This window comes from Schistocerca cancellata, chromosome 9, assembly GCF_023864275.1.
Source record: "Schistocerca cancellata isolate TAMUIC-IGC-003103 chromosome 9, iqSchCanc2.1, whole genome shotgun sequence".
Taxonomy (NCBI): Eukaryota; Metazoa; Arthropoda; class Insecta; order Orthoptera; family Acrididae; genus Schistocerca; species Schistocerca cancellata.
The window spans coordinates 180,769,936-180,776,358 of NC_064634.1; the positions used below are offsets into that span (position 1 = coordinate 180,769,936).

The window sequence follows — 6,423 nt, forward strand, 5'->3', positions numbered from 1 at the left end:
GTAAGGGAAGCTTTCGTATCTTAGTTTTCTATTGGGGGATGTGATCGGTAGGTTCTGTTGAGCTATATAGGTTAAGGGAAGTGTCCGATTATGGATAGGAATGTGTTTTTTGGTATTTGGTCAGTTTTGTGATGTTGATTTATTTCGTTGTTTTGCGTGGTTTTGAATGGCGGTCGGTGGCTATATTTCTGTATATTTAGTTTCTCCGCACCCAAAAACCCCTAATTTCCCACGCTTGTCCCGTTACAGTCATTAGGCTTTTTGTGAAACTTGTGTATTTCAGTGTTTACAATACGTATGCGATGTTTTTATATCCGCCATATTGGAATTGTTTATAGTCGTTTCCGCGGTATTTGTGACGTCATGGGTCAAAGCCGACGGGTAAGATCGGACGCTTCTGTATTTCCGAAATAATAGCTTTTTATAAGAATTTCTGATACCTTAGTGACATATATCGTGCTCTAAGCTGTATTTTTTTTAGAACATTTATTTGCGTTTGAAACTGTAAGCGTCTTATTAGCGGAATGAAATTTGATTTGAAACTGTTGTTCCCTCTTACTTATAATCAAACAAGGTGGGTCAGCTTTATCATCTTTGTGACACAGTTGCCCACGTCCTCAGTCAACGGACAGTGTGTGCATATTTTATTGGCTCCTCGTCTCCCCTGGTACTGATTCGCTAGCTGTCACTGGAATTCGAGCTGCCGATGTGATAATTCCTCTTACTGCTAATTTTGGCGGCCAGGTGATACTGCGCGCAATAGTCCTGGCACTGCAGTCATCGTTGCTTGGTGGACTTCATTTCGGTGATAAGAAATTTATAGCATTAGGTAACATTTCTACACGACCTCTTACGCTATTGTTGACACCCTGATCTATTTTTAAGACTGATGATGTAATTTATATGACTATTTGACAACAGGTAACTCTGTATAAACGTGATATGTCTACGTTTTTATCGATGTGCTTTTACGTAGTCTGTTACATTATTCTGTGTCGCCTAATATGATGCAGTGAATGTTTCATGTGAGTGTATAACGTTTTCAATATGTAGCTTTTTCGTAAATATCTACATTAGTTCAACTTTGTAATTTTCTTTATACGTACCTTTCATTAATATATAGGAATTCGATGATGGTGCGTGGACCGAAACTAGTCTTTCAGTAAAAAAATTCTATCAGCATCTTTTGGCAATAAATCAAGATGTCCCTTCAAAAATGTACGAGATGTGGACCACCACCTACTTAAAATATTCTACTGATTCAGCTATAACTATCTTGTGATCGTTGGTTTGTCCAAGGTTGCAGAACCACAACTTCATATAGTGTTTGAAACGATTTTAAATGGATCAAAAACAACCATTCCATAATGTTTGCAGCCGTTCTGCACAAAACAAAGACATATCACTCCACTGCCACCTGATGGAGTCAGTGCTGACATGGTACTGTCTAATAGAATCATATCATCAGAGTCTGTCAGCTAGTAGCTGGCTATAACTGTCTTCCTTCGGCTGAAGCCGATTACTTTTTATGGTGGCGTGTGACGTCACTCCTTTGACGTCGAACAAGCCATACATCAGTAATATAAAGTGCCTTCTCAAATAAAATTAACATCTCTACAACTTCCAAGGACGTTGAAGATCAATTTCCCGCTTCATTCAGCATGTCAGAATAGTATTCACGAATCTTCACAGATCGCTTCTGTTTGCATGCAAACCGTATTTTCAGTATATTGATTCAGCCGAAAAAAAGCGACGCACCACCAAGGAATTATGAAAATTTGTCAAAAACTGAAATTCATTCTGTTATCGACGAATAATGAAAAATTGTAAACTCTGGCGGGTGATGGATGAACGTGTGACGCTGTGGCGCTGTTTCACCGTGCGGCTGCCAATTCTTCACAAATTTCATTCAATATACGCAGTTGGACAGTAACTATGCCTCGCAGAAAGATGCGTGAATAATATACGCATATCGCAACACTTGAGAGAGGACGTGTAGTTGGGCATAACGAAGCAGGCTGGAGTATTCGGCGAATCGCTCCACATTTCAATAGGAGCGATGCTTTTGACGAAGTTGGCAGGAAGATGACCGAACCGTGGTTGAACACAGAGTGTCAAGAAGGAAGCGGTCGACCTATAGAGACGACAGAACGCCGGCCGGAGTGGCCGAACGGTTCTAGGCGCTACAGTTTGGAACTGCGAAACCGCTACGGTCGCAGGTTCGAATCCTTCCTCGGGCATGGATGTGTGTGATGTCCTTAGGTTAACTAGGTTTAAGTAGTTCTAAGTTCTAGGGGACTGATGACTTCAGAAGTTAAGTCCCATAGTGCTCAGAGCCATTTGAACCATTTTTTGAAGACGACAGAACTTGAGGACTGACCAGTCGTCAGGGAGGCATTCAGAGCCGTGGATTGATCATTACCATTGATCCGACGAGAAACTAGTGCTTCACTGACGACAACGACCAGGCGGATCACAGAATGGGGGCTAACGTCGCCCCATTGCACCGACTACCACTGACCTTTGTACACCAACAAGCCCTTTTGCAGTAGTGTCTGGAATATCGTTCACTGGTGTAGAATTGTCTTCAGTGATGAGTCCCGTTCCTAAATGAGTCCCGATGACCAGAGAAGACGTGTCTGGAGACGCCGGGGAGAAGTGGGATACCAACCTGACAGCCGCCCGCCATACGGCCAGACAACCAGGAGTGATGGTCTGAAGTGCCATTTATTTTCATAGGAGGTAATGCACGTCTGGCAACGGCCTTGCCGGAGTGGAAACACCGGTTCCCGTCAGATCACCGAAGTGAAGCGCTGTCGGGCGTGGCCGGCACTTGGATGCGTGACCGTCTGAGCTGCCATGCGCTGTTGCCATTTTTCAGGGTGCAATCAGCCTCGTGATGCCAATTGAGGAGCTACTCGACGGAATAGTAGCGGCTCCGGTCAAAGAAAACCATCATAACGACTGGGAGAGCGGTGTGCTGACCACATTGCCCTCGTATCTGCATCATCAGCGGGATGACACGGCTGTCGGATGGTCCCGATGGGCCACTTGTGGCCTGAATATGGAGTTCTAATGTACGTCTGCACCTGGCGATTGTTTCTACTACTTGTCTCCGTGCTGGCCAAACCCTACCTTGGCAGCGAGGTGGCCGAATCTCTCCCCAGTTGTGCGCGGCCCCTCCCGCCGGAGGTTCGAGACCTCGGTTTAAGTAGTGTGTAAGTCTAGGAACCGATGACCTCAGCAGTTTGGTCCCTTAGGAATTCACACACATTTGAACATTTTCTGTCCCCAGTTCAGGACGCATGGAGCATTATGGGGAGGGCTCTCCAACCATTTCGTAATTTTGACGAACTAACGTACGAATCCGACAGAATTTGGCACGATATCGTTCAGGAGGACATTCAACAACTCCCTCAGTCAATGCCAAGCCGAGTAAGTGTTCCCATAAGGATCAGAGGTGGACCTACGCGTTATTGACTTGCTCAATGTGCGAATCTCTTTCGCTTGAATAAATCATCCAGTTTTTTCTGAAATTACAGTTATTTGTTTGTCTGTATACGTACATCACATTTACCCATTTCTGTTCCATGTGATAATTCCATCATGGTAAAGCTTTTTTTTATATTATGCTATATTTAAACTCAAGCGCAAAGTATCTCGAAAGATATCGATGCACTTGTATTAATGCTTCACTTAATTAATACTAATTACAGAACTGTGGTCTGTAAGAAACAACTTCTATTGAAGACGGTTAACACACGTGATGTAGGGGTAGCGCCCTTCATTGGTTATCAGAACGTCCTCGGTGCCTGGTTTGAAACCCGCCACCGCAAAAATTTTCATTAGTAATAAGCATTGGCGTAAGAAGTCGCCCTCATTCTGGCAACAGCCTTGTCAAAGATGGCGGAGGAGGGAACAGAGGTTCAGGGCACTCGCTTGTCATTGAGGTTGGAAACTGCCCCTAAAGGTGGGAGAATCAGCATTGATCAGTGGCATGAGGATGCAGAAAGCAATTGAAATCACTGCATTAAACACACGTAATATGTATCCACAGGACAAGTGGCTTATAATTCAAATAGTCCCCGATTTGGATCACCCGGAGGAGACTGCCAAAGGGGAGCTGACCATGAGTAAAAGATTAAATAACCAACGAAAGGAATACGTTCTACGGAACGGAGCGTGAAATATCACAAGCTTGAACATGACAGCCGGCCAGAGTGGCCGAGCGGTTCTAGGCGCTTCAGTCAGGAACAGCGCGACCGCTACGGTCGCAGGTTAGAATCCTTTCTCGGATATGGATGTGCGTGATGTCCTTAGGTTAGTTAGGTTTAAATACTTATAAGTTCTAGGGGACTGGTGACCACAGATGCTAAGTCCCATAGTGCTCAGAGCCATTTGAACCATTTTTGAACATGACAGGGAAGCAAGAAAATTTGAAAAGGGAAATGCAAAGGCTCAATCTAGATATAATAGGGGTCAGTGAAGTGAAATGGAAAGAAGATAAAGATTTCTAGTCAGGTGAATATACGGTAATATCAACAGCAGCAGAAAACAGTATAATTAGACTAGGATTCGTTATGAATAGGAAGGCATGGCAGAGGCTGTGTTTCTGTGATAGGGTTGTTCTTATAAGAATCGACAGCAAACCAGCACCGACAACGATTGTTCAGGTATATACACCGACGTCGCAAGCTGAAGATGAGGAGATAAAATGTATGAGGACATTGAAAAGGGTAATACAATACGTAAAGGGAGATGAAAATCTAATAGTCATGGGGGACTGGAATGCAGCTGTAGGAGAAGGAGTAGAGGAGAAAGGTTACAGGTGAATGTGGGCTTGGGACAAGGAATGAGAGAGGAGAAAGACTAATTAATAAATTTCAGCTAGTAATAGCGAATAATCTGTTCAAGAATCACAAGAGGAGGAGGTATAGTAGGAAAAGGTCTGGTGATACGTAATGATTCAGTTAGATTACATCATGGTCAGACAGAGATTGTAAAATCAGATATTGGTTTGTAAGGCGTACCCAGGAGTAGATATAGACTCAGATCACAATTTAATAATGATGAAGAATAGACTGAAGTTTAAGATATTAGTCAGAAAGAATGAATACGAAAAGAAGTGGGATACGGAAGTATCAAGAAATTAGGAGATACGCTTGAAGTTATCTAAGGATATAAGTACAGCAATAAGGAATAGTTCAGTAGATAGTATAATTAAAGAGAAATGGAGATGTCTAAAAATGGCAATCACAGAAGTTGCAAATAAAAACATAGGTAAAAGGAAAGTGACTGCAAATAAACTGTAGGTAAAAAAGAAATACTTCAGTTGATCGATGAAAGAAGGAAGTACAAAAATGTTCAGGGAAATTCGGGAATAGAGGAACACAAATCGCTGAGCAATGAAATAAATAGGAAGTGCAGGAAAGCTAAGACGGAACGACTGCATGAAAAATGTGATGAATTCGAAAAAAGAAATGATTGTCGGAAGGACAGACTCAACGTACAGGAAAGTCAAAATGACTTTCTGTGAAATTAAAAGCAAGCGTGGTAACATTAAGAGTGTAACGAGAATTCCACTGTTAAATGCAGAGGAGAGAGCAGATAGGTGGAAAGAGTGCACTGAAGGCCTCTATGAGGGGGATGATTTGCCTGCTGCAGTAGAAGAAGAAACAGAATTCGATTTAGAAGAGATAGGTAATCCAACATTAGAATCAGAATTTAAGAGAGCTTTGGAGAATTTAAAACAAATAAACCAGAACGGATAGATAACTTTCCACCAGAATTTCCAAAATCATTGAGGAAAGAGGCAACAAAACGACTATTCACTTTAGTGTGTAGAATCTATGAGCCTGGTGACATGTCATCTGAATTTCGAAAAAAATATTTACACAATTCCGAGACTGCAAGGGCTGACAAGTGCGAGAGGTGTCGCACAATCAGCCTAACAGCTCATGCATCCAACCTGCTGACAGCAATAATATGCAGAAGAATGGAAAAGAAAATTGAAGATGCATTAAGTGGCGATCACTTTAGCTTTAGGAAAGGTAAAGGCACCAGAGGTGCAATTCTGACGGTGCGGTTGGTAATGGAAGCAAGACTAAAGAAAAATGAAGACACGTTCATAGTATTTGTCAACCTGGAAAAAGCGTTAGACTGTGTAAAATGATGCAAGGTGTTCAAAATACTGAGAAAAGTAGGGGTAAACTAGAGGAATAGACGGGTAATATACAATATGTGCAAGAGCCAAGAGGAAATAAAGAGAGTAGACGACCAGGAGCGAAGGGCTCGCATTAAAAAGGGTGTAAGACAGGGATGTAGTCTTTCGATCCTACCGTTCAATCCGTGTATCGAAGAAGCAAGAATGGAAATAAAAGAAAGGTTCGCCGCGCGGGATTAGCCGAGCGGTCTTAGGCGCTG

The 6,423-nt window shown here is 42.6% G+C and overlaps 1 pseudogene; it reads left to right on the forward strand.

Moving 5' to 3' along the window:
* Positions 1-2,755: 2,755 nt before the first annotated feature.
* LOC126102510 (5S ribosomal RNA) lies at positions 2,756-2,873 on the forward strand (annotated as a pseudogene).
* The last annotated feature ends 3,550 nt before the right edge of the window (positions 2,874-6,423 follow it).